The sequence below is a fragment of the Rhineura floridana genome, chromosome 22, assembly GCF_030035675.1.
Source record: "Rhineura floridana isolate rRhiFlo1 chromosome 22, rRhiFlo1.hap2, whole genome shotgun sequence".
In the NCBI taxonomy this organism is placed as follows: Eukaryota; Metazoa; Chordata; class Lepidosauria; order Squamata; family Rhineuridae; genus Rhineura; species Rhineura floridana.
The window spans coordinates 15,889,870-15,916,060 of NC_084501.1; the positions used below are offsets into that span (position 1 = coordinate 15,889,870).

General features: G+C 41.0%; 3 long non-coding RNA genes across 5 annotated transcripts; all 3 read right to left on the reverse strand.

The window, feature by feature from the left end:
* Nucleotides 1-4,373: 4,373 nt before the first annotated feature.
* Nucleotides 4,374-6,198, reverse strand: LOC133374842 (uncharacterized). Its single transcript, XR_009760001.1, has 2 exons — nucleotides 6,025-6,198; nucleotides 4,374-5,014 (listed from the first exon to the last, which is right to left on the reverse strand). It is a non-coding gene; the product is annotated as an uncharacterized LOC133374842 (long non-coding RNA).
* Nucleotides 6,199-14,032: 7,834 nt separating this feature from the next.
* Nucleotides 14,033-25,239, reverse strand: LOC133374733 (uncharacterized). Of its 3 annotated transcripts, none has more exons than XR_009759951.1 (2): nucleotides 25,037-25,239; nucleotides 14,033-14,655 (listed from the first exon to the last, which is right to left on the reverse strand). It is a non-coding gene; the product is annotated as an uncharacterized LOC133374733 (long non-coding RNA). The 3 variants fall into 3 exon arrangements; XR_009759952.1 differs by lacking the exon at nucleotides 25,037-25,239 and adding an exon at nucleotides 15,675-15,790; XR_009759953.1 differs by lacking the exon at nucleotides 14,033-14,655 and adding an exon at nucleotides 23,300-24,067.
* LOC133374809 (uncharacterized) lies at nucleotides 20,298-21,912 on the reverse strand. The gene is made up of 2 exons (XR_009759987.1): nucleotides 21,569-21,912; nucleotides 20,298-20,923 (listed from the first exon to the last, which is right to left on the reverse strand). It is a non-coding gene; the product is annotated as an uncharacterized LOC133374809 (long non-coding RNA).
* Nucleotides 25,240-26,191: the final 952 nt, after the last annotated feature.

Consider the following 26,191-nt stretch of genomic DNA (forward strand, 5'->3'; position numbering starts at 1 on the left):
CGACCCCTTTTACCGGATATTCGACTTCCTCCTTCCGTTGGAATCGAACTCTGGCTGTGAGCAGAGCTTCGGCTGTGTTACCGCCGCTTACCACTCTGCACCACAGATGGTCCTTTCTGCTACTAGGATGGTATTGTTACAATGAGTTAAAATTAAAATGTTATACTGAAATGAAATCAAATAATGCAAAATGAAACATATGCTTGTTTTCCTTGCTTTGTGAAAAGTATGGGAGTTTTCCACTTATCTGCTTCGTTAGCAATTAAAGATGTTATTCCCAGCTTGTAGCATCAAAGGTCAAGGATAAAGGAAGTCTGAAGATGAGAACAGAGAAGTGGACCAGAATAGACAGATGCTGAGAAATTAAACAATGATGTATTCTTAATGAGCTATGCATTTCTGATACTATGTATGTGACGCATCTATAGCCTATAAATATGATGACTGTCAGCTATTCGGGAGAGCCACTTGATTGGGGCCCTCCCTTTGCAAAGGTTTTAATAAAGGCAAGACTTTTTACTGATCTGGTCTCGTCTCCATTCCTTATTGGCATCTCAAGGAATTGAGAGCCTCTATCAGTCGGGCTTTCATCCAGGCCTGGCTCCTTTTGTAACAGTATCATCTGCATATGTTAAATTATTGATATTTCTCCCTCCAATTTTCATACCTCCTTCATCTTGGTCCAATCCAATTTTGCGTATGATATGTTCTGCATAGAGATTAAACAAATAGGGTGATAAAATACACCCCGTCTCACACCCTTTCCGATGGGGAACCAATTGGTTTCTCCATATTCTCTCCATTCAGTAGCGTCTTGTCCAGAGTATAGATTGCACATCAGAGCAATCAGATGCTGTGGCACCCCCATTTCTTTTATAAATCATTCCATAGTTTTTCATGATCTACACAATCAAAGGCTTTGATGTAATCTATAAAGCACAGGGTGATTTTCTTCTGAACATCCTTAGTCCATTCCATTATCCAACCTATGTTTGCCATATGATCTATGGTACCTCTTCCCTTTCTAAATTCACCTTGGACATCTGGCATTTCTTTCTCTTTATATGGTAAGAGCCTTTGTTGTAGAATCTTGAGCATTACTTTACTTGCATGGGATATTAAGGCAATAGTTTGATAATTACCGCATTCCCTGGGATCCACTTTCTTTGGAATTGGGATGTATATTGAATGCTTCCAGTCTGTGAGCCATTGTTCCCTTTTCCATATTTGTTGACAATTTTTTGTCAAAATTTGGATAGATTCTGTCACAGTAACTTGTATCAACTCTATTGGTATGCCATCTATTACTGGTGATTTGTTTCTTCCACATATTTTGCGAGCAGCTTCTACCTCACATTCTAAAACTTCTGGTTCTTCATCATATAATTCCTATGTGAATGAGTCTGTCATCCTTGCATCTCTTTTATTTATTTATTTATATTTATTTATTTATTTATTACATTTATATACCGCCCCATAGCCGAAGCTCTCTGGGTGGTTTACAGCAATTAAATATAATTAATTAATTAATAATAATTAAATATAATTTTTCAGTGTATTGCTTCCATCTTCCTTTTATTTTATATTGGTCAGTCAGTGTGTCCCCCTGTTGATTATTCCACATCTCTACTCTTAGTTTAAATTTCCCTTTAATTTCTCTAATCTTTTTGGGATAAGGCTCTTGTTCTATGTTTTTTATTATCCTATTTCTATAGAATAACTGTTGTAGTTCTCTTTGTCCCTACATACTAGTTGCTGTATTGTTGCATTTAGGGTTTTAACCATGTTTCTATCTCCTTTTGCTTTTGCTTTCCTTCTCTCTTTAACCATTTTAACAGTTTTGTCAGTCATCCATTGAGGTTTTTCTCTCTTTTTAGCTAGAGGTATTGTCTTCTTACATTCTACCCTGATAATGTCTCTGACTTCAATCCATAGTTCTTCTGGTTTCTCTCAACTAAGTTTAAAGCCTTAAATCAGTTCCTTGTTTGATCTTTATATTCTTCTGGGATGTTATTTAAATTGTATTTTAGCATTATGATTGTTCTTCTTCTTTAGCTTTACTCTAAAATACTCATATCTATGTATGATAAAAATGGAACTGGATACCACAGATGTACAAATGGTCACCAGCCTGATAATAGGAGCAAGGTTATATATTGCACAAATTTGGAGAGAAAGCAGAACTCTGATATTAACAAGTGGTTACAGAAAATAAGGGAAATTATCCTCTTAACAAAACGGATGTATCAAAAATAATATTAACTAATCAACAACACAACAGGTTTGCAGAGAGATGTTCACTTTTTATTAATTTTTGGAATAATAAGATCAATGACAATGTGATTCCATATAATCTCTTTACTGTACACCTTCCCCTGCCCTTTTTCTTTTTCCTCCATCTCTGGTCTCATTGGTCTAAAGGTAATGGGCAGAAAAATGGAACACAAAGGACCCTGGTGGGGTGTGTGTGGAGGACGACCGGGCAGGAAGTTCCATTTGGTGTTGGGGAGCCGCTGGGCCAGCTGAACCCCAGTTCCATTGAGAGCTGTGCATGAGGATGGGAAGATAAAAGGTGACTCCAACGAATATCCCTCCCAGAGAGTAAGCACTCCTCATGGAGCACCATATCTAATTATTTTACAATGCTGACCGTTTGCCAGCAGAACTTTTGCCTGGAAAGGGACCTGTGACAGCCCTCTGAAGGGGAGCTGGATATCACAGAAGTCCCCCCTCATCTCCTCTTCTGCCATGCCCCCCAAACACCCCATTTTGGGGTCTTCTGCTGGCTTCCACTGCCTCTCTGTTCACCATGCTAGGTGTCCCCAGTGGCCCCAAGCTGCATCAGCAATGTCCTGGCAGCACCGCAACTGAGTCTGGATGAAGGGCTTCAGCTGGTGGAGTCACCGTGGCATTGAGACCTTGCCAACACAGCCAGAGGGGCTGCTATATCCAACTCAACCCATCCCAGTGTAAACTCGAGTTGGATTGCTCCCAAAATAAGGAATAAGAGATTATGATGGAATACATTTTTCTTTTCTTTTTTAAAAATCTTTATCTTTATCTGTTTCACATTGTCTGTCTGTTTATATTAACATAACATTAACAATATTTGGAAGTCTGAATTTATAGTAACTATGTCCATGTAGTTTCATTAAATTAGTTTTTGTGGGTTTTTCTTTTTCTCTCCCTCTCTCCTTTTCTTCTTTTAAAAATGGAACATGTTATAATATATGAATTGATATGAAGTGTTACATGTTCTCTTCTTGATTCCATTTCCTTTTGAATTCATGATATTGGTCTATCTAAAAAACAAGGCAGTGATGAGACAATAAATTATTTTGAAGCCCATGATGATACAATAGCATCTTCTGAGCTTTATTTTTTTTAAAAAAAAAAAACCCTATCTTTCTACCCCTTCTCAAGGTGTTCAGTGCCTTCCTTTTATTTGCCTCTTCTTTCTCACTTGATGTATTAATTTAGTGTATTTTCACCAAAATACAAGATCTACACTTCTCCAAATTTTGCAGTCCATTTCTCCAGGTACTTAATGTGTACAATATATATATAATGTTTATATTGTTGAAAATAATATTCAAGTACATCTTATGTTAGGGGACATGGCTTTGCAAAAATATGAATATAAGGTGAAATTGCACACAAGTATATGTACAGCAGGAGACATTTGCACTAAAAGGCTGAGGAACTTTCACGAGGCTTTTTCTTAAAAAAACACAACACCTTCAAACTGATGGGGGAAAGTGGCAAACTGAACTTAAGCGTCTTCTTCTTTTTGCCTTAATTTCATCAAGAGGTTCTCTGAGTGTGCGTACATGTGTGTGAGAGAGTGAGTGTGTATTAAAATCTTTGCAGTTCACACTGGTATTTGCAGCACTTTCTTGTATCGTCTGAAAGGCATTATAGGATTTCTACAGGCCTTAAAATCTAAGGCTGTCTAAAATGCTGCCTGTGGAGGTTCAAAGGGCTCTGTTGTGGTTGTGGTTGTTTGTAAAAGCAGGGTAATGAAGGTTTTTTTTTTAAAAAAAGTAATATATAAATGTAACACAACTGTGGTTGGCCACAGTTGGAAGCAGGATGGACTTTGCTTGGTGTGGTGTAAATAATCTCTCTCTCATGTATGGGGAGCCCAATGAAATAGATGATAAGCAGATTCCAGACAGAGCAGAGGGGATCATTTCACACACACACATACACACAACATCATCATCATCAACTGATAATTGGTAGGAATCTTGGAAAGGCCCCTGACTTAGCTGGCAGAGGGAGGAGATGAGAGAAACCCTTGGAGGAACAGAGCAACACAAACCTCTATTTTGTGCAGTGCACAATTTTCAAGAAGCCTCAGAGACAATAAAAACATTATAATCATTTTATTATTATTATTATTTGTGCAACAGTGTGAAGGACAAGACAATTCCATAGCCTAGAAAGAAGGGGAAGAAGGGAAAGCCTAATCATCCAAGTCTATGCAATAGTCATGCCTCCTTTGCTTTATTAGGACATGGTGGCAGAAAAAAAAGCTCTTTCAAAGAGAAGATAATAAGAGCATTATTATAAGTGGCAGGGGCAAAGCTTAAGGGTTTATGACATAGCAAAGAGGAGAACAGGAGATCAACCAACAGGTCTTCAAAGGGACGTTGATGGTGCTGAGGTTATTCCAGACATCGCACAGGTCATGTTGTTACTGTGGGCTGAGTTGAATGTCCAAAGTGTCAGCAACCACCACAGCAGGAGGACCTTCTTCCATTAGAGACCATGTAGATAGAGCAGCCGCCATTGCAGCCGCCACCATTGCAGCCGCCACTGTAGCAGCCACAGCCGCCAGAGCTATAGCACTGGCAAGCACCATAGCTCATGGGGGAAGAGTAGCTCATGGGAGAACAGCACGAGTTGCAGCCACCGCCACCGCCGCCGCCGCAGGGGACACAAATGACGTTTGGTCCACGGTCTGCAGAGCTACAACAGCCAGCACCCATCTTTGCGACTGGAAGGTAACCTGAAACAGATGAAATATGCATTATGTTTGCGAGTGTGTTTGGCTTACTGAAGGAATGGCATTCACAGTGTGGTGGTTGACTGCTAGGGACTGCCTCTGTAGGACTTATTCCAGGTTTAAGGAAGTCCTAAGGATGTTATTCTCTGTGGACCACTTCTGCCATTTGTGGGGCCTGGCAAGCTTACCTGGGAATGGGCATCAGTGTTCCAAGCTGCACCAAGATTCTGGGTTTAGTCACCATCTTAAATTCCCACAATGCATCCAATGTAACAATGTTTCAGGGCATTGTGGGAAATCAAAATGGCCACCAGATCCAGCCACTCGGTACTGATCAGAGCTCTAGGTTTTAACAGGGGGGGGCAGAGTTGGTATAAGTGGTAGGCCTATTTGGACCTCAGAACTCTGATCCAGCTTGCCAGAATGTCTTGCATATCCTTATTAGGGTAGGTATTTTTGGATGTTAAACATTTTTTATAATGCTTTTCAATCCGTCTGGTAGTTAAATATAGCAAAATAACAGAAAGAAATAATACTAAACACAAGAGATGAAAAGGGCTAGAACTCAAGACGTAGAAAGAATAAAGAAGTCTTTGTAAGTACTTGGAAGTAAGCAGGATCAGGGACATGCAAACTTCTCTGGTGGGAATATCACAAGTAGAACACCCACCCCAAAAGCCCTCTCTCCAGTCAGTGTCCATCTCACTTCAGATGGTGGAGCCACCTGGAGTAGGACCTTATGTGGTGATTTTAATACAGGTTGAGTTGGGATTATCCTTGGAGATTAGATTTGTAACTAAGGTATACAAGGTCAGAACTTAGAGGTAAATAACATAATATACAAAACATTTCAGTTAAAGAGATGTATCCAATTAGGTTACTGTATATTCAAAGTGAAACCCACTGAAATTAAGGCCCTAGGTTGGTCCATACTATTCATTTCAATGAGTCTACTCTGAGTAGAAACAACATGGGGTACGACCCACCAAATTTCATTTAGTAATTCAGCTTACCTTGTTCAGTGGTGAATGGAGAGTTGTGGATCCCAGTGTTTGAATGCAGAGGTCTGGGGTGGTGGGCCTTTTATACAGCTCCCTGTTGTGTTTCCACAGGAAGTGAGGCATCACTGCAAAAAAGGTAAACTCTTCATTAGCCATCAACGTATCCATCCCCGTCCGGATGATGTGCCATCTTTTGCAGTATGGTCCTTCACGTGGCTCATATTCATCGTTAACACTCTGTATCTTTAAAAGCATGATTAAACTTAATCACTGTTTAATCCTAAATCTGGCCAGAGGACACTGAAGGAATTATGGACAAGAATGTTTATATTTAGGAACCTGTTTAATAGAATCCATGAAGTCAAGGTATACTTCTTACACACACATAAACGGAATTCATCATTGTTTGTCCAGTTAATTATTTGTCTTAATTATTATTCTATTGCATCTTCAGTTTGCATGGTTCTTCCCAAAGGATGGGATGAACATTTGGTCTGAAATCTGAGGGGGGGAAAGGAAATGGAAGAAGTGGATGGCAATGGTGGCACAAAATGTAGTGATATCTGCAGGTTTATTTTATATGACAACAGATACTCTGTTGTGTACCAACCAGAAGATTTGGTTAGCACCCCAATTTGGCACTTTCCAAAACGGCCTGATGTGGCTCAGCCTGATTTGGAAGCTGTCTGATTCATTTTGAAGATTTGAGTATGGCTCCACTTAATTCTCTCTTTCCCCAGCCCCCTGAACTATAAAGAAGTCACAAGTGTCTATAACTCAGCCCTTTTGGGAAACGTTGATGCCGTTTGCAGACATAATGGCCCCATAGAGTCTGCCAAAGGACAAATAGGTGCAGATGCCGTTGTCCCACCATCCGCCGCACCAACCAAAGTAATGATCTCCTACATTGCTTTTAATTTCAGGCAGATAGGGATGAAATCTGGAGTCCAGGCTGCATCTTCTGAGGACATAATTCCTGCCAAATGTCAGATAGTTTTCTTCTTCACTTACAAACAGAGTTTGGGGATTTATTTCATCCTCCCTTCCTTTCACTATTCAGAAATGAACAATGGCTACAACCCTTTTTTCACATAAGTGAATTAAATTTGCAGACAGAGTACACACACACACATGCAGATATCATTGAAAAAATGGTAAATTCTTCATTACTCATTCAAGTCACCATCCCCATCTGAATGATGCACCATCATCAGTTGCACGGGCCTTGACCTGGTTCATATTTGTCATTACCACTCTGTCTTAGAAAGAATTATTAACCCTAATAACAGTGTGATCCTCAATGTGGCTGTAGGGCACTGATGGGATTATGGAAATTTATATCCATGGACCTGCTTAACAGAATCCATGAACGCATAACTATCTGATTCATCATTGCTGGCTCAGTTAACATGAGTGAACTGTGTGTGTGTTATGAGCCTCCAGGTTGATTACGACTTATGGCAACCCTATGAATCAGCAACCTCCAATAGCATCTGTCCTGAACCACCCTGTTCAGATCTTGTAAGTTCAGGTCTGTGGCTTCCTTGATGGAATCAATCCATCACTTGTTCGGCCTTCCTCTTTTTCTACTCTCTTCTGTTTTTCATAGAATTATTGTCTTTTCTAGCGAATCATGTCTTATGTGTCCAAAGTATGATAACCTCAATTTCATCATTTTACCTTCTAGTGATAGTTCTGCTTTAATTTCTTTTAACACCCATTTTTTTGTCTTTTTCAAAGTGCATGGTATTCACAAAGTTCTCCTCCACCACACTTCAAATGTTGATTTTTCTCTTATCCACTTTTTTCACTGTCAGCTTTCACATCCATACATAGAGATCAGGTATACCATGGTCTGAATGATCTTGATTTTAGTGGTCAGTGATACATGTTTGCATTTGAGGACCTTTTCTAGTTCTCTCATAGCTTCCTTCCCCAGTCCTAGCCTTCTTCTGATTTCTTGAGTATTATCTCCATTTTGGTTAATGACTGTGCCATGATACTGATAATCCTTGACAAGTTCAATGTCCTCGTTGTCCACTTTAAAGTTACATAAAACTTCTGTTGTCATTATTTTAGTCTTCTTGATGTTCAGCTGTAGTCCTGCTTTTGTGCTTTCCTCTTAAATTTCATTAGCATTCATTTTAAATCATTACTGGTTTCTGCTTGTAGTATGGTATCGTCTGCATATCTTAAATTATTGATATTTCTCCCTCCAATGTTCACATCTCCTTCATTTTGGTCCAATCCCACTTTCCGTATGATATGTTCTGTGTATAGATTAAACAAATAGAATGATAAAATACACCCCTGTCTCACACCCTTTCCGATGGGGAACCAATCGGTTTCTCCATATTTTGTCCTAACAGTAGCCTCTTGTGCAGAGTATAGGTTGCGCATCAGGGCAATCAGATGCTGTGGCACCCCCATTTCTTTTAATGCATTCCATAGGTTTTTTGTGATCTACACAATCAAAGGCTTTGATGTAATCTATAAAGCACAGAATGATTTCTTTCTGAAATTCCTTAGTCTGTTCCATTATCCAACGTGTGTTTGTGATAGGATCTCTGGTACCTCTTCAATTTCAAATCCAGCTTGGACATCTGGCATTTCTCACTCTATATATGGTAAGAGCCTTTGTTGTAGAATCTTGAGCATTACTTTACTTGCTTGGGATAGTAAAGCAATAGTTTGATAATTAGTACATTCCCTGGGATCCACTGTCTTTTGAATTGGGATGTATATTGAATGTGTCCAGTCTGTGAGCCACTCTTTTATTTTCCATATTTGTTGACAATTTTTTGTCAAAATTTAGATAGATTCTGCTGCAGTAACTTGTGGCTACTCTATTGGCATGCCATCTATTCCTGGTGTCTTGTTTCTTCCAAGTATTTTAAGAGAAGCTTCCACCTCACATTCTAAAATTTATAGTTCCTCATTATACATTTTCTCCATGAATAAATGTGTCATCCTTGCATGTCCTTGATATAGTTCTTCAATGTATTGCTTCCATCTTCCTTTTATTTTGTATCTGCCAGTCAGTGTGTTCCTCTGTTGATTATTCAACATCCCTACTCTTTAAAGTCTCAAATCTGTTCCTTATTTGATGTTTATATTCTTCTGGGATATTTAAATTGTATTTTGGCATTATGATTGCCTTGCTGTTCTTTAGCTTTACTCTGATTTTCAATAGTACCAGTTCATGATCTGTACTGCAGTCTGCTCCTGGCCTTGTCTTCATAGCAAGTATGGAACTTCTCCATCTCTTGCTACCAATTACATAATCAATTTGATTCCTATATTGGCCATTTGGTGATGTCCACATGAACAGTCGGTTTTTTGGTTGCTCATAAAATGCATTTGCAAGAAGCAGATTATTGGCTTTGCAGAATTCAATAAGTCTTTCAACAGCTTAATTTCTATCTCCTAAGCCAAATTATCTCCACAGTTCCTAGTTCTTATCTGTTCCCTACTTTTTTAATTCAGTTCCCCATGATTATCAGAACATCTTGTTTTGGTGTTTGATCAATTTCTTCCTGTGAAAATGGAAATGGACTGCCTTCATGTCAATTCCGACTTATGGTGACCCTACGAATAGGGTTTTCTTGGTAAGTGGTATTCAGAGGTGGTTTTCCATTGCCTTCGTCTGAGGCTGAGAGGCAGTGACTGGCCCAAGGGCACCCAGTGAGCTTCATTTCTGTGTGGGGAATTGAACCCTGATCTCCAGTACCTTAACCACTACCCCACGCTGGCTCTTCTTCCTCTACTTCTGTGTAAAATCTCTCAAATTCCTCTTCTGTGTCTACCATTGGAGCATAGATCTGGATAATGGTTATGTTAGTAGGTTTTCCATTAAATCTCATAGATATCACTTAATCAGACCTTGCATTATAGTTCCTAATTGCTTTTGCTACATTACTTCTCACTATTAAAGCAATGCCATTTCCTCTTAATTTATCATTTCCTGCATAAAAATATGTTATAGTTGTCTGATTAAAAATGTCCCATTCCCTTTCATTTTAATTCACTCACACCAAGTATTGTAATGTTGATACGTTCCATTTCTTATTTGACAATTTCTAACTTTCCCTGGTTCATGCTTCTCACAGTCCATGTTCCTATTGTGTATGTCATACAACTCTGGACTCTTTTTTCATATCTGCACATCAGCCTCTGGGCTTCCTTTCGGCTTTGACCCAGCTGCGTCATTGGTCACAGTGCTACTCATACTTGTCTGTTTTTCTTCCCCGGTAGCTCGCTGAGTGCCATCTGACCTGGAGGTCTCATCTTCTAGCACTATCTCATGATGCATTTAGGATATTATATTCATAGGGTTTTCATGGTAAGAAGGATTCAGAGGTGGTTTACCTTTGCCTTCCTCTGAGTATGGATGCATCTTAGTCTGGTGTCTCAGCTTGGACCATTCCACCCTGTGTGACCCTGCTAGGAGTCTAGCCTCTTGGTCTAGACTCCTGATGGCAATAGAGTTAACTATTGTATGGTGTTTTGCATCTGGTTTTTGCATCCTGAAGAATCACATTTACACTGTAGAGGCCTTGTGCCAATTACAGTGTTACTAAGAATGACAAGCTACCCTTGGCAAGGAAGTTGTAGTCTAAAAAACAAACATGGGCACACTGGTTGATATATAGTAACAATCATGATGTTCAGGCTGTAACGTCAAACACTGATTTTTCTAATATAGGAATCCTTCAGAAATTATCTTTGTCCCAGATTTTACAGCTCATAAAATAGTCTTCTTTCTAAAGTAATGCATTAAATACCCTCTTTCAATACTTTAAAAGAAAGATCCAATTTTTAAATGTACATAAAAGCATAGCCTTTGGATTTTTGAAGATATGCATGATAAAAATGGAAGTGGATAACTCAGATTTACAAATGTTCACCAGCCTGATAACAGGAGCAAGCTTATGTATTGCGCAAATTTGGAGATAGAAAAGTACTCTGATGTTAAAAGAATGGTTACAGAAAATAAGGGAAATTATCCTCTCAACAAAATTGACTTATCAAAAAAGAATGTTAACTAATCAACAGCACAACAGGTTTGCAGAGAGATGGTCACTTTTTATTAATTTTTGGAATAATAAGATCAATGACAATATAATTACATACAATATTTTCCACTCATGTGATCCCCTCTTTACTATAGACTTCCCTGCCCCCTTTCTTTTTCCTGTGTTTCTACTCTCCCTGGTCTAAAGGAAATGGGCAGAGCAATCCAACTCACAGGAAGCCAGTGGGAGGGGCTGGAGGAGGAGCCCAAGGAAGCTCCACAGCATCCACTTGGTGTTCGGGCGCTGCCGGGCTGGCTAAACGCCAGGTCAGTTGGGAGCTGGAAAGGAGGACAGGAAGATGCATGGCATTGAGAAAGTGGATAGAGAAAAGTTTTCTCCCTCTCTCATAATACTAGAACTTGTGGACATTCAAAGAAGCTGAATGTTGGAAGATTCAGGACAGACAAAAGGAAGTACTTCTTTACTCAGCGCATAGTTAAACTATGGAATTTGCTCCCACAAGATGCAGTAATGGCCACCAGCTTGGACGGCTTTAAAAGAAGATTAGACAAATTCATGGAGGACAGGGCTATCAATGACTACTAGCCGTGATGGCTGTGCTCTGCCACCCTAGTCAGAGGCAGCATGCTTCTGAAAACCAGTTGCCGGAAGCCTCAGGAGGGGAGAGTGTTCTTGCACTCGGGTCCTGCTTGCAGGCTTCCCCCAGGCACCTGGTTGGCCACTGTGAGAACAGGATGCTGGACTAGATGGGCCACTGGCCTGATCCAGTAGGCTCTTCTTATGTTCTTATGTTCTTAAGATAAATGCTGACTCCAACGAATATCCCTACCGGAGAGTTAGTGCTCCTCATGGAGCACCATTTGTAATTGTTTTACAATGCTGACCTTTTGCCGGCAAAACTTTTGCTTGGAAAGGGACCTATGACAACCCTCTGAAGGGGAGTTGGCTATCACCGAAGTCCCCCCTCGGCTTCTCCTTGCCATGCTCCCAGAATGCCCCATTTTGGGGTCTTCTGGCTGGCTTCCACTGCCTCTGTTTTCTCCAGGCTGGGCTTCCCCAGCAGCCCCCAGCTGCATCGGAGGGGGGTCCTTGCAGTGCCATGACTGAGCCGGGATGGATTCTGCTGGTAGACCCCGGTGGAACACAATGGCATCGAGTCCTTGCCAATGCAGCCAGGGGTCTGCTATATCCAACTCAACCCTTCCGGGAGTAAATTCGAGTTGGATGGCTATAAGGAAAAAGGGATTATGATGAAATATGTTTCTTTTCCTTCTTTCTTTTTTAAATCTTTATGTTCCTCTTTTTATTTGTTTCACATTGTCTGTTTTTTATATTAACAGAACATTAACAATACTTGGAAATCTGAGTTTATAGTAACTATGTCCATGTATGTTCATTAAATTAAATTTGTAGGTTTTTTCTTTTTTCCTTCCTCTCTCCTTTTCTTCCTTTAAAAATTATAGTCTGCTATAAAGTATGTGCAGAGTGGTAAGCGGCAGTAACACAGCCGAAGCTCTACTCACAGCCAGAGTTCGATTCCAACAGAAGGAGGAAGTCGAATCTCTGGTAAAAGGGGTCGAGGTCCACTCAGCCTTCCATCCATCCGTGGTTGGTAAAATGAGTACCCGATGTATGCTGGGGGGTAAAGAAAGGCCGGGGAAGGAACTGGCAATCCCACCCCATATATACGGTCTGCCAAGTAAATGGCGCAAGATGTCACCCTAATAGTCGGAAACGACTCGCACTACAAGTGCAGGGATACCTTTAACTTTATAAAGTATGAATTGATATGAATTGTTTCATCATGTTCTCTTCTGGATTCCATTTCCTTTTGAATTAATGATATAGGTATATATATATTTTTAAAAAGCAATAATGAAACAACACTAAACTGTTTTGAAACCCATGATGATCAGTACAATAGCATCTTCTGAGCTTTAAAAAAATTAAAAACCCATTTTTTCTTCCTTTTCTCAAGGTGTTCAGTGCCTTCCATTTATTTTCCTCTTCTTTGTCACTTGGTGTATTCATTTAGTGTATTCTCACCAAAATTCAGCCATCCTTTAAGATCCGCACTTCTCCAAATGTTGCAAATCAGTTCTCCAGGCAATGAAGGTGTACAAAAATATATATAATAATGTAAAGGGTGAATAAAAAGTTTATATTATTGAAAATAAAATTCAGGTACACCTTATATTAGGAGACATGGCTTTGCAAAAAAAAATATTTAAGGTGAACTTGTATAAAAATATATGTGTAGCAGGAGAAATTTGCACTAAAAGGCTGAGGGATTTTCATGAGGCTTTTACTTAAAAAAAAACCCACCTCAAACTGATGGGGAAAAGTGGCAAACTGAACTTAAGCTCTCTCTTTTTGCCTTAATTTCATCAAGAGGTTCTCTGAGTGTGTGTATATGTGTGTGTGAAAGAGTGAGGGTGTGTGTGTGTATTAAAACCTTTGCAGTTCACCCTGGAATTTCCAGTGCTTTCTTGTGTCCTCTGAAAGACCTTACGGGGTTTCTACAGGCCTTAAAATCTAGGGCTGTCAAGAATGCTGCCTATGGAGGTTCAAAGGGCTCTGTTGTGGTTGTGGTGGTTGTTGTGGCTTCTAAAAGCAGGGCAATGAAGAGTTTCTTTTTTTAAAAAAAGAGACATATAAATGAAAAACAACTGTGGTTGCCCACAGTTGGAAGCAGGATGGACTTTGCTTGGTGTGGTATGTGATATCCTTCTCCCGCCCCCTAGAATGTATGGGGAGCCCAATGAAATAGATGACAAGCAGATTTCAGACATTTCACACACACACACACATCATCATCATCATCATCATCATCAACAACAACTGAGAATTGGTAGGAATATTGGAGAGGTCCCCTGGCTTAGCGGGCATAGGGAGGGGATGAGACAAACCCTTGGAGGAGCAAAGCAAAACAAACCTCTATTTCATGCAGTGCATGATTTTCAGGAAGCTTCAGACACAATAAATATATTATAATCATTTTTATTATGTTTATTATTCACGCAACAGTGTGAAGGACAAGACAATCCCATAGCTCAGAAAGATGGGGAACAAAGGAAACCATACCCATCCAAGTCTATGCAATGGCCATGCCTCCTTTGCTTAGGACTTGTTGGGGAAAAATCTCTTACAAAGAGAAGAAGATAAAGGGCATTATTATTAGAAGCAGGTGGAAAACTTAACTATTCTTGAGCAAGCAAAGAGGACAACGGGAGGTCAACCAACAGGTCTTCAAAGGAACGTTGAAGGTGTTGAGGTTATTCCAGAAGTTGGACAGGTCCTGTTGTTGCTATGGGCTGAGTTGAATGTCCAAAGTATCACATGCCACAGCAGGAGGACCTTCTTCCATTAGAGATTACGTAGACAGAGCAGCCACCATTGCAGCCGCCACCATTGCAGCCGCCACAGCCGCCACAGCCATAGCACTGGCAACCACCATAGCTCATGGAGGAAGAGTAGGTCATGGGAGAACAGCACGAGTTGCAACCGTTGTTGCCACCACCGCAGGGGATGCAAATGACGTCTGGTCCTTCGTCTGAATAGCCACCGCACGCATTGCAATTACCCATCTTTGCGAGTGGAAGGTAGCCTGAAACAGATGAAAGATGCATGTTTGTGAGTGTGATGGGCATACTGGAGGAATGGCATTCACAGCATGGTGGTCGACTGCTAGGGACTGCCTCTATAGGACTTATTCCAGGTTTAAGGAAGCCCTAAGGAGATCACTCTCTGTGGGTCACTTCTGACATTGGTGCGGCCTGGCAAGCTTACCTGGGAATGGACATCAGTGTTCCAACCTGCACCAAGATTCTGTCTCTAGTCACCATCTTAATTTCCCACAATGCATCCAATGTAATATTGTTTCAGGGCATTGCGGGAAATCTAAATGGCCACCACACCCTGATCAGAGTGCCAGAAAAGTTTTAACCAGGGATGTGGGTGGCAGGCTTGGTTTAGGTAGGCCTATTCAGACCTCAGAACTCTGAATCGCTTTACCAGACTATCTTGCATATGCTTAACAAGGAAGGTATTTTTGGATGTTAAACATTTTTATAATACTTTCCCATCCATCTGGTAGTTAAATGTAGCAAAATAACTAAACAGAAAGAAAGAACACTAAAAGCAACAGATGAAAAGAGCTAGAACTCAAAAGTGAGAAAGAATAAAGACTTTTTTAAGTATTTGAAAGACAGCAGGATCAGGAACATGCAAGTTTCTCTGTGGAGGGAACATCACAACCAGAACACCAACCCCAATGGTCCTGTCTCCTGTACATGTCCATCTCGTTTCAAATGGTGGAGGTACCTAGAGTAGGGCCTTAAGTGGTGATTTTAATATAGGTTGAATATGGATTAGCCTTGGTGATCAGTTTTGTACCTAAGCCAAGCCTTGCTATAAGACATATAAGGTCAGAACTTGGAGGTAATAACAGTGTTATTATACGTAACATAGAACGTTTCAATTCAAGAGATGTATCCAACTTAGTTATATAAACCCTTTGAAATTAATGGAACAGTTAGTCCAGCCTATTTATTTCAATGGGTCTACTCTGAGTAAAACAAACAGTGGATACAACCCAACAAAAATACATTTAGTAATTCAGCTTACCTTGTTCAGTGATGAAAGAGTTGTGTGGTTGAAGAACCCAGTGTTTGAATGGAGAGGTCTGGGGTGGTGGACCTTTTATACAGCTCCCTGTTGTGTTTCCAGAGGAAGTGAGGCATCACTGCAAAAAAGGTAAACTCTTCATTAGCCATTAAACTATCCATCCGCATCCGGATGATGCACGATCTTCTCCTGCATGGTCCTTGATGTGACTTATAATCATCATTACTGCTTAAAAACATGATTAAACCTAATAACAGTGTGATCCTCAGTCTGGCCAGAGGCCACTGAGGGAATTATGGACAAGAATGTTTCTATGGACATGTTTAACAGAATCCATGAGGTCACAGTTTCAGTTCTCATAGCCCCCTCCAAAATATCTTATCCATCTTTCTTTGTTCAGTGAATTATTTGTTTAATATTTGTCTATTGCATATTCGGTTCACATTTTGTTTCCTAGAGGATAGGTCTTTCTTCTGATGAACTTTTGATCCAATATTTGAGGTGGGAGAAGGCAATGGAAGAAGTGGATAGCAATGGTGCTACTAAAAGGATGGATATATGATGGCTTATTTTACAGATGCATTGGAGTGCACCAATCACAAGAGTTGGTTAGTACCCCAATGTGGCACTTTCTAAAACTGATGTGGCTCAGCCTGATTTTGAAGTTGCCTGATTCATCTTGGGGATTTGAGTATGAGATCAATTAATTTTCTCCCTCCCTTTAGCAATTAGGAACTCATAGGTGGCTATAACTTGGCACTTTTGACAAAGCTTGATGAAGTTTGCAGGCATCTGGCCGCTGCATTTTGCACAAGCTGCAGTTTCTGAACCGTCTTCAAAGGCAGTCCCACGTAGAGTGCATTGCTGTAATTGATTGCTATTGATGTCGTCATTTGCATTTCTGTAAGCCACTTTGAGCATATTTGTATGGAAAAGTGGCATATAAATTCAAGTAATAATAAATAATAATAGCTGTGGTTCTAATTTTACATTTCAAAAGGATAGGTAAATGATTACTATCCTGCCGTGGGTCAACTATAAGAAAGATCGAACTGCCCAGCAGGTTACATGAGGTCAGAACATAATTGACTGTGCTGGCACCACGTTCTGACCAGTAAGTAAATTCTCCATGGGAATAACCATAAGATGCTCCATTGAGAATAAATAGATCAAGCATAGATGAAGTTGGGCTAGATGAAACCCCCTCCAATTTAGGTTGCTATCTTTAGAGTGGCAGGGGAAATATGAAGATCCTGTCTCATGTATAGGGAGTATTGCATTAAAGTGGGAATATAAGACATCATCAGAAGAGCCTATTCTAGCATTGAAATCACCTGCCACTACTACTAGAGTATTAGGAAACATGAGAGGAAGGTTAGATAAATATTTTTCAAAGGTAGACCAGTCTTCTCATAAAACTTATAAGTTGAGCTCATAAATGATTAAAAGACTACAATGACTGAATTTTACAATGCACATCAAGGCCCATCGATCACATGGGTCTAATTTAGTTACTGTGGCCTGGAGATTGTGTGTAACAAACCTGTCCATCTCCCTGTGCATGGGGACGGGAAGATGAAAGCTGGTTCCGTAAGTGCTCCCCATTGAGCGCCGTAATTATTTTACTACGCCCACCTTTTTGCTGGCTGAATTTTTGCCCGGATTGGGACCCGTGGGAGCCCTTGGAAGGGGGGTTAGATATCACAGAGGGCCCCCCTCGGCTCCTCTTCCACCATGCCCCCCAAGCACCCCATGGTTGGGCCTTCTCATGGCTTCCAATGCCTCTCTGTTCACCAGGCTGGGCTTCCCCGGTTGGCCCCCAGCTGCATTGACAGGGACCTGGTAGTGCTGTGAATGAGCTGGGACGATGGGCTCGAGATGGCAGAACCCAGTGGAAGATGGCGGTGCTGAGACCTTGCCAACACAGCCATGGGTCTGCTATATCCAACTCCCTTCATTCCAGCTTAAATTTGAATTGGATTGCTTGCGAAATAAGGAATAAGAGGTTATGATGAAATACATTTTTCTTTCCTCTCTCTTTTTTAAAAAAAGTCTTTATCTTCCTTGTTTTATTTGTTCCACACTGTCTGTTTGTTTATATTAGCATAACCTCAACAATATTTGGAAGTTTGAGTTTATAGTAATTATGTTCAGGTATATTCATTAAATTAATTTCTGCTGGTTTTTCTTTTTCTCCCCCTCTCTACTTTTCTTCTTTTAAAATTATAATCTGTTATGATATATGAATTTTTAATGTTTCATCACTTTCTCCTCTTGATTCCATTCACTTTTCAATTAATGATGTAGGTATATCTAAACACAAAGCAATGATGAGACAACCCTAAACTGTTTTGAAACCCATGATGATACAACAGCATCTTCCCAGCTTTAAAAAATAATAATAACCCAATTTTTGTACCCTTCACAAGGTGTCCAATGCCTTCCTTTTATTGCCCTTTTCTTTCTCACTTGGTGTATTAATTTGGTGTATTATCACCATTCTACAGCCATTCCTCAAGATTTGCACTTCTTGAAATTTTGCAAAAGAGCTCTCCAGGCAATTAGTGTGTGTGTGTGTGTGTGTGTGTGTGTGTGTGTGTGTGTGTGTGTGTGTGTGTGTGTGTGTGTGTGTGTGTGTGTAATAGGGTAAAGGGTAGAATGTTTAAATTATTGAAGATAAAATTCAAAACCACCTCATGATAGGAGACATGGTTTTGCAAAAATGTGAATAAAAGGCAAAATCACATACAAAAATGTGTGTAGCAGGAGAAATTTGCGCTACAAAACTGAGGAAATTTCATGAGGCCTTTCTTAAAAAACAAACCTCAAAATTGAATTGAATTGAAACTTTATTTTTACCCCGCCCTTTTTCCAAACTGGAACTCAGGGCGGCTTACAAACAGAACTACATGTAGTTAAAAACATAGAAAAACATACAATTAAAATACAATTAAACTATGCACAACCTTAAAACCGTAAAAGGTACTTAAAAATCTAAAAACAATTTAAAATAATACAAATAATAATATAAAACAATAAAACAAGCCTTGTAAAGCCCAATCCTAAACACCTTCTATCCCAAAAGTCTTTACTTGCTGATGGAAGGAGGCAAGGAGGGGGCCATTCGTGCCTCCCTAGGAAGGGAGTTCCAGAACCTAGGAGCAGCCACCAAGAAGACCCTATCTCGCGTTCCCACCAATCACACTTGTGAAGGTGTTGGGACTGAGAGAAGGGCCTCTCCTGAAGATCTCAGGGCCCAGGCAGGCTCGTATAGGGAGATACAGTCTGACAGATAGCCTGGACCTGGGCCGTATAGGGCTTTAAAAGTCAAAACCAGCACTTTGAATTGTGACCGGAAACAAACTGGCAGCCAGTGGAGCTGTTGTAACAAGGGAGTTGTATGGTCCCTGTAACCAGCCCCTGTTAATACTCTGGCTGCAGCTCTTTGTACCAGTTTAAGTTTCCGAACAGTCTTCAAAGGCAGCCCCACGTAGAGAGCGTTACAGTAGTCTAAATGGGATGTAACTAAGGCATGAATCACCATAGTCAAATCAGGCATTTCCAGGAACGGGCACAGCTGGCACACTAGTCTTAAATGGGCAAAGGCACTCCTGGCCACGGCCAAGACCTGGGTCTCCAAGTTCAGAGCTGAGTCCAGGAGCACACCCAAACTGTGAACCTGTGTCTTCAGGGGGAGTGTAACTCCATCCAGCACATGCTGAATCCCTATTCCCTGATCTGCCCTTCGACTGACCAGGAGCACCTCTGTCTTGTCTGGATTTAGTTTCAGTTTGTTTGCCCTCATCCAGTCCATCACTGATGCCAGACACTGGTTCAGGACCAGGACAGCTTCCTTGGCTTTAGGTGGAAGGGAGAAATAGAGTTGGGTGTCATCCGCATACTGATGGCACCGAACCCCAAACCCCCGGACAACCTCTCCCAGTGGTTTCATATAGATGTTAAATAACATGGGGGACAAAACTGAACCCTGAGGGACCCCATAGGTCAACAGCCAAGGAGTCGAACAGGAGTCGAGGAAAAGTGGAGAACTGAAGGTCTTTCTGCCTTAACCTCATCAAGAGGTTCCATGAGTGTGTGTATGTGTGTGAGAGAGTGTGTATGTTAAACCTTTGCCTTTCACCCTGGTATTTCCAGTGCTATCTTGTGTCCTCTGAAAGACCTTACAGGGTTTCTACAGGCCTTACAATCTCTCTAGAATGCCTCCTTTCAAGGTTCAAAGTGCTTTCTTGTAGTTGTTGTGGTTGTCGTTGGTTATTAAAGTAGGGCAAGGAAGGAATTTTTTTAAAAAAACAACAACATATAAATGAAACACAGTTGGAAGCAAGATGGACTTTGCTAGGTGTGGTATTAAGTGATCTATCTCCCCTAGAACTTAAGGGGAGCCCAACGAAATAAATGATAAGCAGATTACAGACAAACAAAATGGAATCATTTCACACACACACACACACACACATATTATAACCAACTTAGAATATTGGAGAGGGGCCCTGGCTTAGCTGGCATGGAGAGGAGAAGAGGCAAACCCATGTTCGAACAGAACAACACAAACCTCTATTTCATGCAATGCACAATTTTTTAAAAAAATTCAGAGACAATAAATATATTGGATTCATTTTATTATTATTATTATTATCCATGCAACAGTACAAAGTACAAGACAATCCCATAGCCCAGAAAGACGGGGTGAAAGGAAACCCTTCCCATCCAAGTCTATGCAATGGTCATGCCTCCTTTGCTTATTAGGACTTGTTGGGGAAAAATCTCTTACAAAGAGAAGAAGATAAAGGGCATTATTATTAGAGGCAGGTGGAAAACTTAACTATTTTTGAGCAAGCAAAGAGGAGAATGGGAGGTCAACCAACAGGTCTTCAAAGGGACGTTGATGGTGTTGTGGTTATTCCAGCGTTGGGCAGGTCCTGTTGTTGCTATGGGCTGAGTTGAATGTCCAAAGTGTCACATACAGCCACAGCAGGACCTTCTTCTATTAGAGATTACGTAGATAGAGCAGCCACCACTGCAGCCGCCACCATTGCAGCCGCCACAGCCGCCACAGCTATAGCACTGGCAACCACCATAGCTCATGGGGGAAGAGTAGGTCATGGGAGAACAGCACGAGTTGCAACCGTTGTTGCCACCACCGCAGGGGATGCAAATGATGTTTGGTCCTTCGTCTGAATAACCACAGCACCCATTGCAAGCACCCATCTTTGTGAGTGGAAGGTAGCCTGAAACAGATGAGAGATGCATTATGTTTGCGAGTGTGTTTGGCTTACTGAAGGAATGGCATTCACAGCATGGTGGTTGACTGATGGGGACTGCATCTGTAGGACATAATCTAGGTTTAAGGAAGCCCTAAGGAGATCACTCTCTGTGGGTCACTTCTGACATTAATGCGACCTGGCAGTAGTGCAACCTGGAAATGGGCATCAGTGTTCGAAGCTGCACCAAGATTCTGTCCCTAGTCACCATCTTAATTTCCCACAATGCATCCAATGTAACCTTGTTTCAGGGCATTGCGGGAAATCTAAATGGCCACCAGATCCTGATCAGAGTACCAGAAAAGTTTTTAACCGGGGATGTGGGTGGCAGGGTTGGTTTAGGTAGGCCTATTTAGACCTCACAACTCTGAAAGTAAGATAAACCTTGCTATAAGACATATAAGGTCAGAACTTGGAGGTAATAACAGTGTTATTATACGTAACATAGAACGTTGCAATTAAAGAGATGTATCCAACTTAGTTATATTCAAAGTTAAACCCTTTGAAATTAATGGAACAGTTAGTCCAGGCTATTTATTTCAATGGGTCTACTCTGAGTAAAACAAACAGTGGATACAACCCAACAAAAATACATTTAGTAATTCAGCTTACCTTGTTCAGTGATGAAAGGAGAGTTGTGTGGTTGAAGAACCCAGTGTTTGAATGGAGAGGTCTGGGGTGGTGGACCTTTTATACAGCTCCCTGTTGTGTTTCCAGAGGAAGTGAGGCATCACTGTGAAAAAGGTAAACTCTTCATTAGCCATTAAACTATCCATCCGCATCCGGATGATGCACGATCTTCTCCTGCATGGTCCTTGATGTGACTTATAATCATCATTACTGCTTAAAAACATGATTAAACCTAATAACAGTGTGATCCTCAGTCTGGCCAGAGGCCACTGAGGGAATTATGGACAAGAATGTTTCTATGGACATGTTTAACAGAATCCATGAGGTCACGGTTTCAGTTCTCATAGCCCCCTCCAAAATTAATTTTCTCCCTCCCTTTAGCAATTAGGAACTCATAGGTGGCTGTAACTTGACACTTTTGACAAAGCTTGATGAAGTTTGCAGGCATCTGGCCGCTGCATTTTGCACAAGCTGCAGTTTCTAAACCACCTTCAAAGGCAGCCCTATGTAGAGAGCATTGCAGTAATTGATTGCTATTGATGTCGTCATTTGCATTTCTGTAAGCCACTTTGAGCATATTTGTATGGAAAAGTGGCATATAAATTCAAGTAATAATAAATAATAATAGGTGTGGTTTTGATTTTAAATTTCAAAAGGATAGGTAAATGATCACTATCCTGCCGTGGCTCAACTATAAATAAGATCAAACTGCCCAGCAGGTTACATGAGGTCAGAACATAATTGATTGTGCTGGCACCACGTTCTGACCAGTAAGTAAATTCTCCATGGGAATAAACATAAGATGCTCCATTGAGAATAAATAGATCAAGCATAGATGAAGTTGGGCTAGATGAAACCTACAGCCATCCTTCAAGATTTGCACTTCTTGAAATTTTGCAAAAGAGTTCTCCAGGCAATTAAGGTGTACATATATATATTCGTATTTTTGCAAAGCCTTGTCTCCTAACATGAGGTGGTTTTGAATTTTACCTTCAATAATTTAAACATTTCACCCTTTACCCTATTATATATATGAATAAAAGGCAAAATCGCATACAAAATTTGTGCTACAAAATGAGGACATTTCATGAGGCCTTTCTTAAAAAAGAAACCTCAAAATGATGGGAAAAGCGGAGAACAGAAGCTCTTTCTGCCTTAACTTTATCAAGAGGTTCCATGAATGTGTGTATCTGTGTGCGAGTGTGTGTGTTAAACCTTTGTCGTTCACCTCGGTATTTCCAGTGCTATGTTGTCTCCTCTGAACGACCTCACAGGGTTTCTACAGGCCTTACAATCTAAGGCTCTCTAGAGTGCCTCCTGTGGAGGTTCAAAGTGCTTTCTTGTAGTTGTTGTTGTTGTTGTTGATTATTAGAGCAGGGCAAGGAAGGATTTTTTTAAAAACAACAACAACATATAAATGCAACACAACTGTGGTTAGCCACAGTTCGAAGCAGGATGGACTTTGCTTGGTGTGGTATAAGTGATCTCTCTCTATCTCCACTAGAACGTAAGGGGAGCCCAATGAAATAGATGAGAAGCAGATTTGAGACAAACAAAAGGGAATCATTTCACACACACACACACACACATTATAATCAACTTAGAATATTGGCTTAGCTGGCATGGAGAAGAGAAGGGGCAAACCCATGGAAGACCAGAGCGAAACTCTATCTCCTGCAGTGCAAAAGTTTCAAAAAAACCAGAGACAATCAATATCTTAGATTCATTTTATTATTATCATTATTATTATCATTATCCATGCAACACTACAAACTACAAGACAATTCCATAGCCCAGAAAGACGGGGTGAAAGGAACTCCTACCCATCTAATTCTACGCAATAGTCATGCCTGCTTTGCTTATGAGGATTTGTTCAGGAAAGAGAACTCTTCCAAAGAGAAGAAGATAATGAGAGCATTATTAAAAGAGGCAGGTGAAAAGCTTAACAGTTTTTGAGTTAGCGAAGAGGAGAATGTGGGGTCAACCGACAGGTCTTCAAAGGGATGTTGATAGTGTTGAGGTTATTCTAGAGTTGGACAGGTCCTGTTGTTGCTATGGGCTGAGCTGAATGTCCAAAGTATCACATGCCACAGCAGGAGGACCTTCTTCCATTAGAGATTATGCAGATAGAGCCACCGCCATTGCTGCCGCCACCATTGGAACAGCCACAACAGGGGGCGCAACAGCAGCAGGGAGCACAGCAACAGCAAGGAGCACAGCCACAGCAGGGGGCGCAGCCACAGCAGGGGGCACAGCCGCAGCAGGGGGCGCAGCCGCAGCAGGGGGCGCAGCCACAGCAGGGGGCGCAGCAGGGGGCACAGCCGCAGCAGGGGGCACAGCCACAGCAGGGGGCACAGCAGCAGGAAGGCGAACAGGATGAGTTGCAACCATTGTTGCCGCCACCGCAGGGGATGCAAATGACTTTTGGTCCACGGTCGGAATAGCCACCACAGCAACCCATCTTTGTGAGTGGAAGAGAGACTGCAACAGAAGAAAGACGCATTATGTTTGGGAGTCTGATGGACATACTGGAGGAATGGCATTCACAGTATTGTGGTTGACTGCTAGGGACTGCCTCTGTAGGACTTATTCCAGGTTTAAGGAAACCCGAAGGAGGTCACTCTCTGTGGGTCACTTCTGCCTTGGTGGAGCCTGGAATGGGCATCAGTGTTCCAAGCTGCACCAAGATTCTGGGTCTAGCCACCATCTTAAATTTCCATAACACACCTAATGTAGCCTTGTTTCTCTGCATTGCGGGAAATCAAAATGGCCACCAGATCCTGATCAGAACCCCAGAAAGGATTTAACAGGGGTGGCAGTCACAGGGCTGGTATAAGTAGGCCTATTTGGCTCTAAGAATTATGAATTGATTTACCTTGCATATGCTTAAAGAGGAAGGTATTTTTGGATATTAGATATGTTTACTATGCTTTTCAATCCATCAGGTGGTTACATATAACAAAATAACTTAAAAGAAAGAAACAACACTAAAAGTAACATGAAAAGGACTAGAACTCTAAAGTTAGAACGAATAAAGATGTCTGTGTAAGTATTTGAAAGTCAGCGAGATCAGGAACATGCAAGATTCTGTGTGGAGGGAATATCACAAGCAGACTACACACCCCAAACACCCTCTCTCATCAGTGTCCATCTCATTTCAGATGGTGAAGGCACCTGGAGAAGGGCCTAAAGTGGTGATTTAGCCTTGGTGATCAGATTTGTAACAAAGGTAAGCCATGCTATGGGGCAAACGAGAACTTAAGAGGTAAACAACATAATATGCAGAACATTTCAGTTACAGACATGTATCCAACTTATTCTATTCAAAGAGAACCCCAATGACATTAATTGGTCTAAATTAGTCCACACTATTGTTTTCAGTGGGTCTAGTCTGAGTAGAACCAACACTGGATACAACCCACCAACATTGCATTTAGTAATTCAACTTACCTTGTTCAGTGGTGAATGGAGACTTGTGTGGTTGAAGAACCCAGCGATTGAATGGAGAGGTCTGGGGTGGTGGGCCTTTTATACAGCTCCCTGTTGTGTTTCCAGAGGAAGTGAGGCATCACTGCGAAAAAGGTAAACTCTTCATTAGCCATCAAAGCATCCATCCCCATCCGGACGATGCACCATCTTCAGCTGCATGGTCCTTGACGTGGCTCAAACTCATCATTACTGCTCTATGTCTTAAAAAGCATGATTAAAATTAATAACAGTGTGGTCCTTAGTCTGGCCATATAGGCCACTGAGAGGATTATGGACAAGGATGTTTCTGTCTATGGACATGTTTAACAGAATCCATGAAATCAAGGTTACATCCTTATAACCCCTCCAAAATAAATCTGATCCATCTGTTTTTGTTCAGTGAATTATTTGTCTTAATCATTTGTCTGTTTCGCGTTTTCTAAAACTGCCCAGTGTGGCTCAGCCTGATTTGGGAGTTGCATGATTCATCTTGGGGTTTGGAGTATGAGAGCAATGGATTCTCTCTCTCCTCTCCCCTTGTGTACTAAGAAGTCACAGGTGGCTATCTTGGCACTTTTGACAAAGGTTGGTGAAATTTGCAGCCATAATGGCCCCAGAGAGTCTGCCAATAAACAAATAGGTTCAGGTGCTGTTGTCGCCCCATCCCACCAAAAAGGTAATGGCCTCCTGAATTTATTTTAATTTTCAGGGATATGAATAAAGTCTGGAGTCAGGTTGTACCTTCTGAGGGCATTAATCCTGCGAAAGGTCAGATATTTTTCTTCTTTGCAGAAAGGCATTAGAGTTTCAGGATCTGCTTCATTCCCCCTCCATTTTCACTATTCAGAAATTGAAAGGGGCTATAACTTTTTTTCTTTTTCAACGATGTGGAAGAAAAATGTGCAGACAAAATAGACACTTGCACACTAGGGATGGATGATAATTTTGATTCAGTTCACTTTCCAAGCCGACTCATTCATATTTGCGCTTTCTGAAGCAATATGAGAAGAGACACACAGCCACCCTTAGAAATTCACACATTCAAATGTGTTGATGCAGTTCACTAATCAAACCATTTTTACAAAAATGTGTATACTAAGGGAATGGATGCATAAAAAGGAATACATGTGAAAAAAA